Here is a 15,988-nt window from a genome sequence, read left to right as displayed (position 1 = left end):
TTTTGTTTTGGTTTTATTTTTTCTTTATTTATTCAATTTACATCCTGATCTCAGCTACCCTCCCTCCTTGCCTTCCAGTCACACACACCAAACACACACACACACACACACACACACACACACACACCTTCCCCTTCTCCCCTCTTTTGCTCTTTTGAGAAGGGAGCTTCCCCTTCCCCTTCATGGGTATCAATCCACCCTTGGACATGAAGTAGCATCAGGACTAGGCACATCAACTCCCACTGATGTTATACAAGGCAGCTCAGATAGGAAAAGGGGAGGCAACAGAGTCAGAGCTGGCAGCTCCCCTGCCTCAAACTATTAGGGAACCCACTTGGAGACTATGCTGCACATCTGCTATATATGCCTAGGGAGCTTAAGTGCACCCCATACTTGCTCTTTGGTTTGTGGTTTAGTTTCTGTGAGTTCCCATGGGCCCAGGTTAGTTGACTCTAGGTCTTTCGGTGGTGTCCTTGATCCCTCTGGCTCCCTCAATCCTTTCTCCCACCCTTCCACAAGACTCCTTGAGCTCTGATTGATGTTTGGCTATTGGTCTCTGCATCTCTTTCTATCAATTGCTGGACGAAGCCTATCAGAGGACAGTTATACTTGGCTGCAATCAGAGCAGAATATCATCAATATAGTCAGGGGTTGGCTCTCTCCCGTGGTCTGGGTCTCAAGTTGGACAGTCATTGGTTGGTCATCCCCTCAATCTCTGCTCCATTTTTATCCCTGCACATCTTGTAGGTGGGACAAATTTGGGGTTGAAAGTTTTTAGGGTTCCCTCTACTGGGAGTCCTACCTGGCTACTGGAGGTAGCCACATCAACCTCTAAATCCCCCACTGCTAAGAATCTCAGCTAAGGTCACCTCCATAGACTCCAGGAAGCCTCCCTGACACAGGTCTCTAGCTTATCTTGATTCAGTTTTGAAAGGTGTTAATCTAAAGACCACTACCTAGCATAGTCACTCCTGGAAAATCTATATTGTGTTTAAAAACGTTCTGTATTCCGGGGCTACCTATATAGGTATGATTGTTTGTGTGATGTGCTTAAATTAAATCCAGAAATATTTCTTTCCCTTAAATGTGATTGTGTTTCCTTATACCATACTACAAAGAAAACACAAACATCTTGGGACTAGAGATGTGGAGCAGTGATTAAAAATACTAGCTACTTCTGTAAGGCAAAGGACACTGTGGTTAGGACAAATCGGCAACCAACAGATTGGGAAAAGATGTTTACCAATCCTACAACAGATAGAGGCCTTATATCCAAAATATACAAAGAACTCAAGAAGTTAGACCGCAGGGAGACAAATAACCCTATTAAAAAATGGGGTTCAGAGCTAAACAAAGAATTCACAGCTGAGGAATGCCGAATGGCTGAGAAACACCTAAAGAAATGTTCAACATCTTTAGTCATAAGGGAAATGCAAATCAAAACAACCCTGAGATTTCACCTCACACCAGTGAGAATGGCTAAGATCAAAAACTCAGGTGACAGCAGATGCTGGCGAGGATGCGGAGGAAGAGGAACACTCCTCCATTGTTGGTGGGATTGCAAACTAGTACAACCATTCTGGAAATCAGTCTGGAGGTTCCTCAGAAAATTGGACATTGAACTGCCTGAGGATCCAGCTATACCTCTCTTGGGCATATACCCAAAAGATGCCCCAACATATAAAAAAGACACGTGCTCCACTATGTTCATCGCAGCCTTATTTATAATAGCCAGAAGCTGGAAAGAACCCAGATGCCCTTCAACAGAGGAATGGATACAGAAAATGTGGTACATCTACACAATGGAATATTACTCAGCTATCAAAAACAACGTCTTTATGAAATTCGTAGGCAAATGGTTGGAACTGGAAAATATCATCCTGAGTGAGCTAACCCAATCACAGAAAGACATACATGGTATGCACTCATTGATAAGTGGCTATTAGCCCAAATGCTTGAATTACCCTAGATCCCTAGAACAAACGAAACTCAAGACGGATGATCAAAATGTGAATGCTTCACTCCTTCTCTAAAAGGGGAACAAGAATACCCTTGGCAGGGAAGAGAGAGGCAAAGATTAAAACAGAGACTGAAGAAACACCCATTCAGAGCCTGCCCCACATGTGGCCCATACATATACAGCCACCCAATTAGACAAGATGGATGAAGCAAAAAAGTGCAGACCGACAGGAGCCGGATGTAGATCGCTCCTGAGAGACACAGCCAGAATACAGCAAATACAGAGGCGAATGCCAGCAGCAAACCACTGAACTGAGAATAGGACCCCCGTTGAAGGAATCAGAGAAAGAACTGGAAGAGCTTGAAGGGGCTCGAGACCCCATATGTACAACAATGCCAAGCAACCAGAGCTTCCAGGGACTAAGCCACTACCTACAGACTATACATGGACTGACCCTGGACTCTGACCTCATAGGTAGCAATGAATATCCTAGTAAGAGCACCAGTGGAAGGGGAAGCCCTGGGTCCTGCTAAGACTGAACCCCCAGTGAACTAGACTGTTGGGGGGAGGCTGGCAATGGGGGGAGGGTTGGGAGGGGAACACCCATAAGGAAGGGGAGGGGAGAGGGGGATGTTTGCCCGGAAACCAAAGAATTATTATTAAGTATTAAATAAATTTAAAAAAAATACTAGCTACTGTTCACAAGAGTAAGGTTTGGTTCTCAGCACACATCAGATGTTCACATCTATCCCTAACCCTAGTTTCAGAGGATCCAGTTCCCTCTTCTAAACTCCACGAACACCAGGCATGCACATGGTACATATATATACATGCAGATCCTTAAATATACATATAAAATAAAAACAAACAAATCTTTTGGTTTTTTTTTTCTGTTTTGTCCTGAATCTTGTTTGGAATCTACACAAACATGGGAGAATTTAACTGACCTCTGAACATCACTAGAAGACCCTCTTTTACATCCCTGTGGGATCTACATAGGGTCTGGGATAATTTGTTTGCTGTGTTCTGCCCCCTTGCTGGTTAGAAGCTTGACATTTAGACTGGTTCATTACAACCTTCTCAGAGTTCTAAACAGTCCCTGAAACTTCCATAATCTTGTTTAACAACTGAAATTAATTCCAACCTCAAAACACATGAAAATGTGAGTGCCTCCACTAAGAAAGAATGACTGAGTGTTCACTTTTGCCAGAAGTAGAGGGCAATAGTGTAGGAATTTAAGTTAAACTATAATCTGGGAAAGTTTTTATAGCATAGCCAATCAGACCTCCTAGGAGTTCACAGGTAGAAGCTACCTCTGAAAGGAATATTAAAACATTTGTTTAACAAAAACATTCAGTGAAACATCTTTTTTTTCATGCAGGGGAGCATGTGCATGGTGTTGAGCAAAATTAATCTTGTACTTGTCTCTCTTCTGATGTTTTGCTACTAACAGAACAGTTAACTTAAAAGGTGGCTGATGGTGGTATTTCTCCACCCATTGCAACCAACACACTAAGGAAAAATTTTATGGGGAAGGAACACACCCAGTGCATTTACAGGATCAGAGAACAGTCTGGTTTCAGGAATGGCCAGTGGATAGTAGACTTAGCTCTCCGACCTGTTCCAAGTGTTTAGTGGCTCTCCGGGTTGGGTTATTCTGACTTGTACTGCCAAGCTAACTAGAAAAAACTGTAAATGTGTGTTTATATCAGGTCATTTTATTTGGAGCTGTTGTTCTGAATTGCTGTTATGGCCCCAGATGGGCTCAAATTCTGTTATGATATCTTTATTACCTAAACTTTGAGCTGTTTGAATTATATCAGTTAGGTTTATGGGGCAGTTGGGAAGGTGTGTGCTTGAACCTCTTGATAATTTTTAAGCATAAGAATCACAATAAAACATAAGCACATCACAATAAAATCTTTCATAAAAAATTAAACCAGTTTTTTTTCCCGCTTTGAGGATAAATTCAGTCCCCTCTTACACAGAGAGCCAAACCCTGGGCTGAAGCTGTGAGTAAGCAGAAAGTGCCTGCTCTCCATCAGGTCTCTTGGGAGCAACATGCTACAGGAATTTGGCCTCAAGAAGACAAGTAGGTGAAAAGAATATGGGAAAAGGGGTAGACAGAGATACAACAGACCTAGAGACTAAAATAAAAGAGCAATTAATTAAATGATCAGAGAAAATAGAGATGCAAAGAGATTAAAATATGCTAAAAAACATAAAGATGGACTTGACATAATCATTAATGTTTAAAACAAAAGCAAAACCTGGGTGTGGTGGCACACACCTTTAATCCCAGCACTCTGGAAACATAGGCAGGTGGATTTCTGTGAGTTTGAGCCCAGCCTTGTCTACGTAATGAGACCCAGTCTCACTTCAGGGTCCTAGCGGAAGAATCTTACCCAGTGTTTGGTCTTACCCAGTGTAAGAAACTTTTTTAAATAATCTTGAAGGATAAATAATTCAGCTAAACTATGCTGCAAAGAACAGGAACTGGAAGATCCTGTGATTGGCCTGTCACTAGCTATAAAGGGAGGCATGAATCATATCTAAGGCTTCTGAAACTCTGAAGTAGGCACTTTATCAAAACAAAGGATGAATGGATTTTTTAACTATAGTTAAAAATTTTTCCAAGAACAAAAGGTTCAAATTGGTTATAGCATTGTTATTACAAATCAGGTGAGTGGCAGGGACTATTGTTGCTAGCACAGAAGAGAGCCGATCATTTGACTAGTATGGTCTATAAAAGATACCACAAAGATATCACTGAGATAGGAATATAAAGCCCTAAGCAGAGAAGCATGAAAGTGACCAGGCAATAATGTGCAAGGTCAGCAATCATAAAAAGGAAGGAAGATGCAAAGGATGGGCCCTTAAGAAAAGGATGTATTATTGTAGCCCCTAACCTAAGGTCTGGGTCTGCATATAAACGTTTACCTGCAATAAGGGGAAATGAAATAATATATGTAGAAGTTTAAATGATTCATTTACAATTTTAGCAAAAACTGGCGATATTAAGTGTAATGGCACATGACAGCATGTGAAGAGGGCATCCTGACCAGTTCCCCTCACCCTTAGGGACTTTCTACTCAGGTGAAATAATCCTTAACTTCACTGTACAAAATACTTCGGTATGAGCCAAGTAAAACAAATTGATAAGCTGGTTAAGTATTTAGACGTAGATACATAAAAAAGGACAGTACACCCCCACCCCAAGACTAAGATTCCAATTTCCCAAGAGCAATTCTTGGGTGTCTTTACAATGGCCATATATACCATTATGTGGCTAAGTTACATTCTTCAAAAGCTATGATTTATATCAAGGTTTAAGATGAAGCTAAGGTTACCTTTTTTAAAAAGCTTAAAATTAAACATATATAAGCTTGTTTACTTAATTTTATCTTAAAGAATTTTCTTTCAGTTTTGTGAATGAAACTGTGTTCTTATGAGGTACACCATTCAGATTTGGAGAAGTAATAATTTGACAAAACTCAAAATTACAAATGTTCTTTCCCTAAGTAAACATAGTTCATTTGTTAATGTTTTTAGCCTGCTTGAGATGTCTTCAGGAAAAAAGATAATCTGTACAGTTGATTTTGGCTTTCTCAGCTGTATTGAAGTTTCTTGATTCTCAGTCATCAGGAAACTCAACCTAGATCCCAAGGTAAGAGACTTTTTTCTTTTCTCATAGACCATTAGTTTTCTTTGTCTTTTTATCCAGCCTTGATTTCTCCTTCTGAGACTTTGGTCCTTTAATCTTAGGAATTGGTGATGGTAAAAGATCCACTTTCTAAAGCTTATTCAGGCTGGATGTTCCTGCCTATAAGGGAGCAATAAATTTGTATGCCTGGTCTAAGGAAGATATGCGAGAGCTTGCACTTAGAGATCTGAAAATCTTCATTTTATAGGAATATGAAAGAAATTACTTGGATGTCCTTCTTTTCTAAAGGCATAGTTATGTCAGTAGGTCCTTTTTTAGACTAATTAAGCTATGATATCCTTTAACAATTATTTTATTGTTTTGTTTGGGACAACAGACTCTTATGTTTCCCTTAAATTCAACAGCCATCTTTACCTCACTGAGAGGCCCATTCCTCTTGGACTGTGAGATAAATTTGTTTTCGCTTTGGGGATAAGAGCATCTCTATTGCCCCTTGGAGTGGTGCATGTGTAGCACATACATCTATGGACTTTTCTTGCTGGAATCAAAATTCCTAAAATACATTTGTGCCTGAAGTAAATATCAAAAACAATACAAGCAAAGGCAATCATTGTTAAGTAACCGTATATAACAACTTTTATATACAATTTATAGCCACTGAAAATCTGTATTCCAGCCAGCTGGGAGGTGGGCATTACACAAGCAGAAGTTTAACAGAAGCTAAGATAAATTATCTGGGGTATCCTGGCCTCAGATCCTAGAATAGAATTGGGAAATTTTCCATAGGTTTCTCCATCAAAGAGATCAAATTCTAGTTAAACGTAAAATAGCCTTGTCAAGAATACAAGATGGAGGACCCTTCACACTGTTTGGCCCTGTCACAGAATCATTTTCTATAATCACTTGCCTTTAGATACTTTTGGAAGAGTTGACACAAGTTACTTAACTTGTGTTGTTAGCTTTGAGATAAATTCTCAATATGAAACCCAGGCTGCAAACTCATTATCCTCCATCTTTAGCTATTTTGGTCAAGGTGTGCCTTGCTCATCATTGATCCATAGTTGTTTAGGCTCTAGTCTCCTGGGCAAAGTGGTCTGGGAATATAATTCCAACCACTTGGAGTGCTCTGCTTCAACAATCCAAACAGCTGGAGCAAGGAAGCATTTCTTTAAACTATCCTCAGACGTTCAGGGCATTCTGATTGTAAAACTTAGGATGTTTTACCATATACTATAGCCAAACCAATACAGGAGAAAGTGGTTTCTTGAGAACAACAGATTACTTCAAATGAGTAACAGTTCTGCGGAATAGTCCCTTATAATTGTGATCAAAATTTCCTAGAAAGAAGCTATAACCTCAGAATAAAACCTGGAAGGCTGATTAACTGATTAGTATTCCACTGATTGTGGAGAGTTTACAATGTTTCAGGTTCACAGCCTAATTTCAATTTACCTTGGGCTATCTTTAACCCCCTAACTGGCCTTTCCCACTTCTGTATCAGACCTAACATCCTGTGACTAACAGATAAAAACTTATTGGACTATGTTAACATAAACCTAGTTTCTATAGATCAAAACTTAGTTACCAGGTAGCATCTGAGACCTATACCTGAGATCTCACCATTCTGTTTTAACTACCTATTTAATGTTTCCACCAATGCATTTCAAGAACACCTCTATTTATGGCTTTCTTCATTCTGTTATTATAAAAACTTCATGAATTTGGGTAACCTGAACCTATGTTCCCAGGTCATAATCGGAGATATTAATGGGGGAGGAATGCTGAGGGACCTTGATCAGGTGCAATTATCTGCTAGTTAAAGAATGAAAATGTAGGAAAATTCTTGAGCACAACAAGTAGAAGAGAAATCCTAAATACTTCATACAACAACAGTCAGCACTTGGAGAAAGTTGTTGGGGAAAAGTTGCACACAGCAGACAGGAAAATAAAAGACATGAAAAATCAGTCTCTTATTGAGGGCTAAATTTTTTTGAAGCCTCTGAAGCGTTTTCCTTCCCTAATTGGGAAGGATTGGTCAGTTTGAAGGAAGCTAATGTAGTTGATTGGCCCAGAATTGTTGTGTGACATGTCCTGAGTAGACCTTTAACTTGTTGAGCCAGTCCACCAGCAGAGGCCGACTGATGGTAGACAAAGGCCTAAAAGGACTACCAGGTGTTAGCCTCAAGTTAGGAGGATAAGGAAGAAGCTGGCCATCTTAGAAACAAACCACCTTTATCACTTCTCCCTATGTAACTGCCTACCAAGGAGCCAGTCTCACTCCCGGTCTCAATATTTGACTCAAGAATAAATTTCTTGAGCTTGAAGGGGCTCGAGACCCCATATGTACAACAATGCCAAGCAACCAGAGCTTCCAGGGACTAAGCCACTACCTAAGGACTATACATGGACTGACCCTGGACTCTGACCTCATAGGTAGCAATGAATATCCTAGTAAGAGCACCAGTGGAAGGGGAAGCCCTGGGTCCTGCTAAGACTGAACCCCCAGTGAACTAGATTGTTGGGGGGAGGCCGGCAAGGGGGGGAGGATGGGGAGGGAAACACCGATAAGAAAGGGGAAGGGGGAGGGGGATGTTTGCCCGGAAACCGGGAAAGGGAATAACACTCGAAATGTATATAAGAAATACTCAAGTTAATAAAAAAAAAGAAAAAGAAAAAAAACAACAAAAAAAAGGAATAAATTTCTTATCCCATTTGAGTTGAGTGTTATGTTTTTGTATTGCTACATCAATGGCCACCAAAGCCACCCTGGACCAAGTAGCTTCTATGTCATCTGATTTGTAGTCTTAAAGAATAAATTTCACAGACAACAGTAGGATAAGATTTTAGAAGAGTTCTAAACTCTTTTTAGGTTCCCAGAACAGAAAGAAAACAAGAAGAGCTCCTGTCTAAAACTGGTACTGCCACTGGGCTGCTAGATTAGGAAATTTCCACTTAATGGCTGAAACTGAGTAAAAGCACAGAGATCAGTTGGTCAGTACAGTTAGCCCACCCATGTGGTGACCCTGGTCTAAAATTTTGGTCCCACCTTTATGTACAGCTGCTATGCTACTAATGTTTCTATATAAAAGAAAAAGAAAGATAATGAAAATGTGAGAGGGAACTACGAAGAAGAGAGCAAGTGACTTGCCCGCAATGCCAACCTTCATTTAGAGGGAAAAAGGCAGAGAGGTTGCTGTAAGGATCAGAGCCTGTTGTCCACTTATAAGATGGGAAGTTAAAGGACAGAAGTGTGGCAGGAAAGATCTTTTAAAGTTTCCCTTTTTGACATACCATTTGGCCACTATTAGGGGTCACCAGTTAGTCAAAGAATATTAGGTCCTCCATAAACATCTATCCTAGGTGGCCATGATTTGGGGCCCATAGGAAGGCAAGAATCTAGAGAAACTTTAGTTTACATTAGTTCTGGAAACCAAGTTAAGTGAGTTAACACAGTTCAACCAAAATGGAAGTGGTTTTACAAAAAATTATGATCCTGGCTAACAAACAAAAAGCAAGAGTGTGAGCCAGTAGTACCCCAAAATATTTCTAGCATTTCTGTCCTCTAACAAGAACAGCCCTCCCATAGAACCAAAACCATTTCAGACCAAGAACAAGAAGAATCACTGCTCATCCCCTGTCCTGTCCCTAACCTTCCTTACTTGTTTCTTTTCCCTTCCCACCAAAACTAAATTGCATTTTTTAAGTTTTGGCACCATCTGTTTTAAATCACTCCTATTCTAGATTATTAAAAGGACTCAAAAGGAGAGTTCTCAGAGATGTATATTTGATTCCCCCTAGTATGTGCTGTGCTTTTACTCACTTGTATACCTAAAAGATAAAGGGTTCAGACAAAGTCTGTGGTACACATTATTCTGAGTCTCCTCTTTTAAAACTCTGGGAGGCTCCTTTATCCAAATCCCCCTTTCTGTGGTAGACACTGTGAACATTACTGTGCTTTGCTGCCATTTTTCCGGTGTGATGTAGCTCAGGTGACAAATTTTCCTCCATGGGCATCTGGGAGATCTCTGAGCATATTGCATCTCCTTGTATTTATCTCCTTACAGAGTTTTACAGATAAAGCCAGATAGCACACCATACTGCATCTCCTTTCTAAGCTTTAAAGATAAGACTGGCTATATAATTTAAATACAGAGTCAGTTAGATATACAGAGTAGCCCTAGAGGTTCAACTACTTGCTTCCTCTACCTTACCTGAAGCATTTATGAGAAGCAACCAGCAGACAAAACATAGTGGTGTTTTGCAAGTCTAGGCTTGGAAAAATGAGATAAACTATTTGTATCAAAGAAATTCATTTCTTAAGTGTCTTAAGGGGTGGATAGATGTTGGGTTGCCAGGTGAAAGATGCTTGTGCTTAGAGAAAATCATTGTCTGATTCATTCTTTGAAGGATATATAGGACAGAAACTAACTTCATTTTTCTCATTGAAATTGACCTTTAGACCTGATCTCCTGTGACCATGTTAAAATGCTGGATTTTTCAGGTTAAAAAATCACAGCTTGCACAAAGGAGGAAGCAAACTGTCTCTCCCTAAGACATAGAGCCCATGTAATAATGGTTGATCGCTGCTGCCTAGGCCACTGGGAGGAAGGGTTGGCAGAGCTTTGTTGATACTGCTAGTCAAAAGCTGACAAGGAAAGGCTATTTCCTAGTAAGGTGTGGCTCCTTTCTTACAAGTTTATTTTTATTTTCTCAGTAGTGTTTAGTCTGTTCTGCTAGATTTGGCTATTTCCTACTGAGTAGGGGATCACAGCCAGAATTAAGGAGAAACAAACAGACAAAAAATACTTTGAAAGATTGAAGTCAATGGTGAAAATGTTTAACAATCAACTTTCCAGAAACAAGAGGAAATTCCAGGCTTGTAATATTTAGCTACTTCCATTATAAAAGGTCACCCTTCTTCTGTGGCCAATTTCAAGTTCCTAACTCCACTGGAAAGTTGGAAGGAATGTGCATTAGCACCTAATTCTACATCATATCTATTATACATATACAACCACCCAAAGTGAGCTCCAGAACATAGCTAATAATAAGTCCTTGGGAAGTAATGGGTTTTGAGTTTTATTATATTTGTTTTACATATATCTTAGTCACACATCTATAGAACTTAATTTATACAACATAAAATTAATCATTTTAAGTTGTGCAATTCAGTGACATTTAGTAAATTCATAAAGTTGTGTAACAACCATCTTTAGCAAATCTCAAATATTTTTCTTACCACAAAAGAAAACCCCACACTCAGGGACATAATCGGCTCCCACTCTTACCTCTCCAATTCCTTGGCAATGATCTGCCTTTAATCCCTAGTATTTGCCCAGTATAGATTTTCAAAGTGTTTGAATTTCCGGTTTTCTTCACATAGAATAATGTTCATAAAGTTCATCCATATTGTACCACACAACAATATTTTATTTCTTTTTCTGACTTTATTTTATCATGATTAGTCCACAATTTGTTTATCTACCATAAGTTGATGGACATTTGGGTTCTTACCATCTTTTTGGATACTGTGACTCATACATTTATGTACAAGTACATATTTGGACACCCATTCTCAGTTCTTTAGAGTATGTGTCTAGCAGTAGAACACCTGCCTAGTATAATAAATTCAATACTAGATTTTCTTAAGAACTAACAGGTGTTTCATGCCTTTATTATTCTGTGAAGGTAGCCTCAATTCCTAGTTTGTTATTTTTATCATGAAACAAGGTTGGATGTTGTTAAGTGCTCTTCTTCCTGGAATTCAAGTGGAGTGTTTTCCCTTCAAACTATTTATGACTATGTTACATTCAATAAGTCAAATGATGTTTATATGCCTGAAAGAAACTATAGCTGGTTAATGCATAATCTTTTATATTTCTGGATTACAGTTTCTAGTACTGTTTTCACATCAACATTCATAAAGGATATTTATCTATAGTTTTCTTGACATCCTTGTCTAACTTGGATACTAAGGTAATACTGACCTCACAGAACAAGAAATGTTTCCCCCTCTTCTATTTTTGTAAGAATGTGCTAAAGATTGGTACTAGCTTGTTAAGTGATTGGTGGAGTTTACCATTGAAGATATTTGGCTTATTAGGAAGTTTGTGATTGTTCAGGCTATCTATTTATTATAGATCTATTGAGTTTTTGTCTCCCTGCTTCAGTTCTGTGTAGTGCTCTTTTTTTCTCTTTAATAAAGATTATCAAATGTATTGGGTTATGAAGACATGTAATTTTGTTTCATTTTGTTGTGTGTACATGTACAGTATATGTGCGTATGGTATCATAGCACCAAAGTTATGCTTTATAATGTGGTATAGTGCAGCTACAGCAGAAACAAGTTGGCAGCCTGGCCACTGCCAGTATAGTATATAGAAAGTCTATTGGTAAAGGGGAGGGATTGAGGACCTAGAAAGGAATAGAGACAGATAAAAAGGGGTGGGGGCAGAAGAGGACAGAAAAAGAGAGAAGAGAGAAAGAATCTGGTCAGAAACATTTGGGAAAAGAGAGAGAAAGAAGATGAGAGACAGAGAGAGACAGAGAGATACAGAGACAGAGAGAGACAGAGACAGAGAGAGACAGAAAGAGAGAGAGAGAGAGAGAGAGAGAGAGAGAGAGAGAGAGGCGCTTGGGTAGCCCAGCAGTCCCACCTGGCTGCTGGTGGTGATTTAAGTTGTTGCTAGGTTGCTGTTGCTAGATTTCTAGGGGGAGCCTTGTGGAATAGTCTGTAAACTAACTAACAGCACATGCAAATAACTAAAATTTGATGCTTTCACAAGGCCTTGTGGGCAGCTAGATCCTGGGATCTACTTGTCTCTGCTCTTCAATCTAAGATTACCAGCAAATGAAATCATGTCTAGCTTTTGTCTTTTTGTTTTGGTTTTTGTTATTAATTTTGTTTTCTATTTTTTCATTTTTTATTGGGTATTTTCTTTATCTACATTTCAAATATTATTCCCCTTCCTGGTTTTCCCTGCAGAAACCCCATACCCCATACCACAACCCCTGCTTCCATGAGGGTGTTCCCCTACTCACCCACTCACTCACTAACACCTACCTGGCCTGGTATTCCCCCTACACTGGGGCATCAAGCTTTCACAGGACAAGAGCCTCTCCTCCCATTGATGCCCCCCAAGGCATCCTCTACTACATATGAGGCTGGAGCCATTGGTCTCTCCATGTGTACTCTTTGGTTGGTGGTTTAGTCCCTGGGAGCTCTGGGAGGTCTAGTTGGTTGATGTTGTTCTTCCTATGGGGTTGCAAGCACCCTCAGCTACCTCAGTCCTTTCTCTAACTCCTCCATTGGGGACCCCCGCTCAATTCATTGGTTGGCTCCAAGCATCTGCCTCTGTATTTGTCAGGCTCTGGAAGAGTCTTTCAGGAGACAGCTATATTAGGCTCCTGTCAGCATGCACCTCTTGGCATCCCCAGTAGTGACTGGGTTTGGTGACTGCATGTGATGGATCCCCATGTGGGGCAGTCTCAGGATGGCCATTCCTTCAGTCTCTGCTCCACACTCTGTCTCCATATTTCCTTCTGTGAGTACTTTGTTTCCTCATTCTAAGTACTGAAGCATTCACACTTTGGTCGTTCTTCTTGAGCCTCATGCAGTCTGTAAATTGTATCTTGGGTATTCCAAACTTTTGGGCTAATATCCACTTATCAATGAGTGCATACCATGTGTGTTCTTTTGTGATTGGGTTGGATGATATTTTCTAATTCCATCCATCTGCCTATGAATTTCATGAAGCCATTGTTTTTAATAGCTGAGTAGTACTCCATTGTGTAAATGGACCACATATTCTGTATTCATTCCTCTCTTGAGGGATATCTGGGTTCTTTCCAGCTTCTGGCTATTATAAATAAAGCTGCTATGAACATAGTGGAGCATGTGTCCTTGTTATATGTTGGGGCATCTTTTGAGTATATGCCCAGGAGTGGTATAGCTGGGTCCTCAGGTAGTACTATGTCCAAGTTTATAAAGAACCTCCAGACTGATTTCCAGAGTGGTTGTACCAGTTTTCAATCCCAACAATGGACTATGTCTTCACATCCTCACCAGCATCTGCTGTACCTGAGTTTTTTATCTTAGCCTTTCTGACTAGTGTGAGGTGGAATCTCAGGGTTGTTTTGATTTGCATTTCCCTGACGACTAAGGATACTGAGCATTTCTTTAGGTGCTTCTCAGCCATTCGATATTCCTCAGTGGAGAATTCTTTATTTAGCTCTGTACCCCATTTTAATAGGGCTATTTGGTTCTCTGAATTCTAATTTCTTGAGTTCTTTGTATATTTTGGATATTAGCTCTCTATCGGATGTAAAATTGGTAAAGATCTTTTCCCAATCTGTTGGTTGCCGTTTGTCCTATTGACTGGGTCCTTTGCCTTTCAGAAGCTTTGCAATTTTATGAGGTCTCATTTATTGATTCTTGATCTTGGAGCAAAAGCCATTGATGTTCTGTTCAGAAAATTTTCTACATGTTCAAGGCTTTTCCCCACTTTCATTTCTGTTAGTTTCAGTATATCCAGTTTTATGTGGAGGTCCTTGATCCACTTAGACTTGAGCTTTGTACAAGGAGATAAGAATGGATCAATTTGCATTCTTCTACATGCTGACCTCCAGTTAAACCAGCACCATTTGCTGAAAATGCTGTTTTTTTTTCCACTGGATGGTGACCATAGGTATGTGGGTTCATTTCTGGGTCTTCAATTCTACTCCATTGATCTACTTGCCTGTCTCTTTACCAATACCATACAGTTTTTATCACTACTACACTGTAATACAGCCTGAGGTAAGGGATGGTGATTCCCCCAGAAGTTCTTGTATTGTTGAGAATAGTTTTCACTATTCTAGGTTTTTTGATATTCCAAATGAATTTACAAATTGCTCTTTCTAACTCTATGAAGAATTGAGTTGGAATTTTGATGGGGATTGCATTTTCTCTGTAGATTGCTTTCAGCAAAATGGCCTTTTTTACTATATTAATCCTGCCAATCCATGAGCATGGGAGGTCTTTCCATCTCCTGAGATCTTCTTCAATTTCTTTCTTCAGAGACTTGACATTCTTGCAGACGTCTTTCACTTGCTTAGTTAGAGTCACATCAAGGTATTTTATATTACTTGTAACTATTCTGAAGGATGTTGTTTCCCTAATTTCTTTCCCAGCCTGTTTATCCTTTGAGTAGAGGAAGGTTACTGATTTGTTTGAGTTAATTTTATACCCAACCAGTTGTTTATCAGGCTTAGTAGTTCTCTGGTTGAATTTTTGGGGTCACTCAAGTATACTATCATATCATCTGCAAATAGTGATATTTGGACTTCTTCCTTTCCAATTTTTGACCTCGTTTTGTTGCCTGATTCCTCTGGCTGGGACTTTGAGTACTATATTGAACAGGTAGGGAGAGATTGAGCAGCCTTGTCTAGGCCCTGATTTTAGTGAGATTGCTTCAAGTTTCTCGCCATTTAGTTTGATGTTGGCCACTGGTTTGCTGTATATTGCTTTTGCTGTGTTTAGGTAAGTTTTGCAAAGTTGGGCCTTCAGTTCCTGATCTTTCCAAGACTGTTAACATGAAGGGGTGTTGAACTTTGTCAAATGCTTTCTCAGCATCTAATGAAATGATCATGTGGGTTTTTTTCTTTGAGTTTGTTTATATAGTAGATTATGTTGATTGATTTCCATATGTTGAACCATTCCTGCATCCCTGGAATGAAGCCTAATTGATCTTGATGGACGACCATTTTGTTGTATTCCTGGATTCAGTTTGTAAGAATTTTACTGAGTATTTTTGTGTCAATATTCTTAAAGGAAATTGGTCTGAAGTTCTCTTTCTTTGTTGGGTCTTTGTGTGGTTAAGGTATAAACATAATTGTGGCATCATAGAATGAATTGGGTAGTGTTCCCTCTGTTTCTATTTTGTGGAATAGTTTGAAGAGTATTGGTATAGGTCTTCTTTGAAAGTCTGATAGAATTCTGCACTAAACACATCTGGTCCTGGGCTTTTTTTGGTTGGGAGATTTTTTCTTTTTTTTTTTTTCTTTTTTTTTTCTTTTTTTTTTCTTTTTTTTTTTATTAACTTGAGTATTTCTTATATACATTTCAAGTGCTATTCCCTTTCCCGGTTTCCAGGCAAACATCCCCCTCCCCCCTCCCCTTCCTTATGGGTGTTCCCCTCCCAACCCTCCCCCCATTGCCGCCCTCCCCCCAACAGTCTAGTTCACTGGGGGTTCAGTCTTAGCAGGACCCAGGGCTTCCCCTTCCACTGGTGCTCTTACTAGGATATTCATTGCTACCTATGAGGTCAGAGTCCAGGGTCAGTCCATGTATAGTCTTTAGGTAGTGGCTTAGTCCCTGGAAGCTC

General features: G+C 39.6%; 1 protein-coding gene across 3 annotated transcripts in view; it reads left to right on the top strand.

Moving 5' to 3' along the window:
* The first annotated feature begins 3,919 nt into the window (after positions 1–3,919).
* The window catches only part of LOC148007783 (interferon-induced very large GTPase 1-like), a 34,307-nt gene continuing 22,238 nt past the window's right edge, over positions 3,920–15,988 (top strand). The window contains exons 1-2 of one of the 3 annotated variants that reach the window (XM_087607463.1): positions 3,920–4,052; positions 5,513–5,627. The gene's annotated coding sequence lies outside the window, so the exon portion shown is untranslated. The remainder of the gene's footprint in view (positions 4,053–5,512; positions 5,628–15,988) is intronic. The other 2 variants (XM_087607464.1, XR_015652325.1) reach the window with 2 other exon arrangements.

The sequence above is a fragment of the Rattus norvegicus genome, chromosome 1 (genome assembly GCF_021556685.1).
Source record: "Rattus norvegicus strain SHRSP/BbbUtx chromosome 1, alternate assembly SHRSP_T2T, whole genome shotgun sequence".
NCBI classification, from domain to species: domain Eukaryota; kingdom Metazoa; phylum Chordata; class Mammalia; order Rodentia; family Muridae; genus Rattus; species Rattus norvegicus.
Note: the sequence above shows the minus strand (reverse complement) of the source record. Positions and strands in the feature narration are given on the sequence as shown.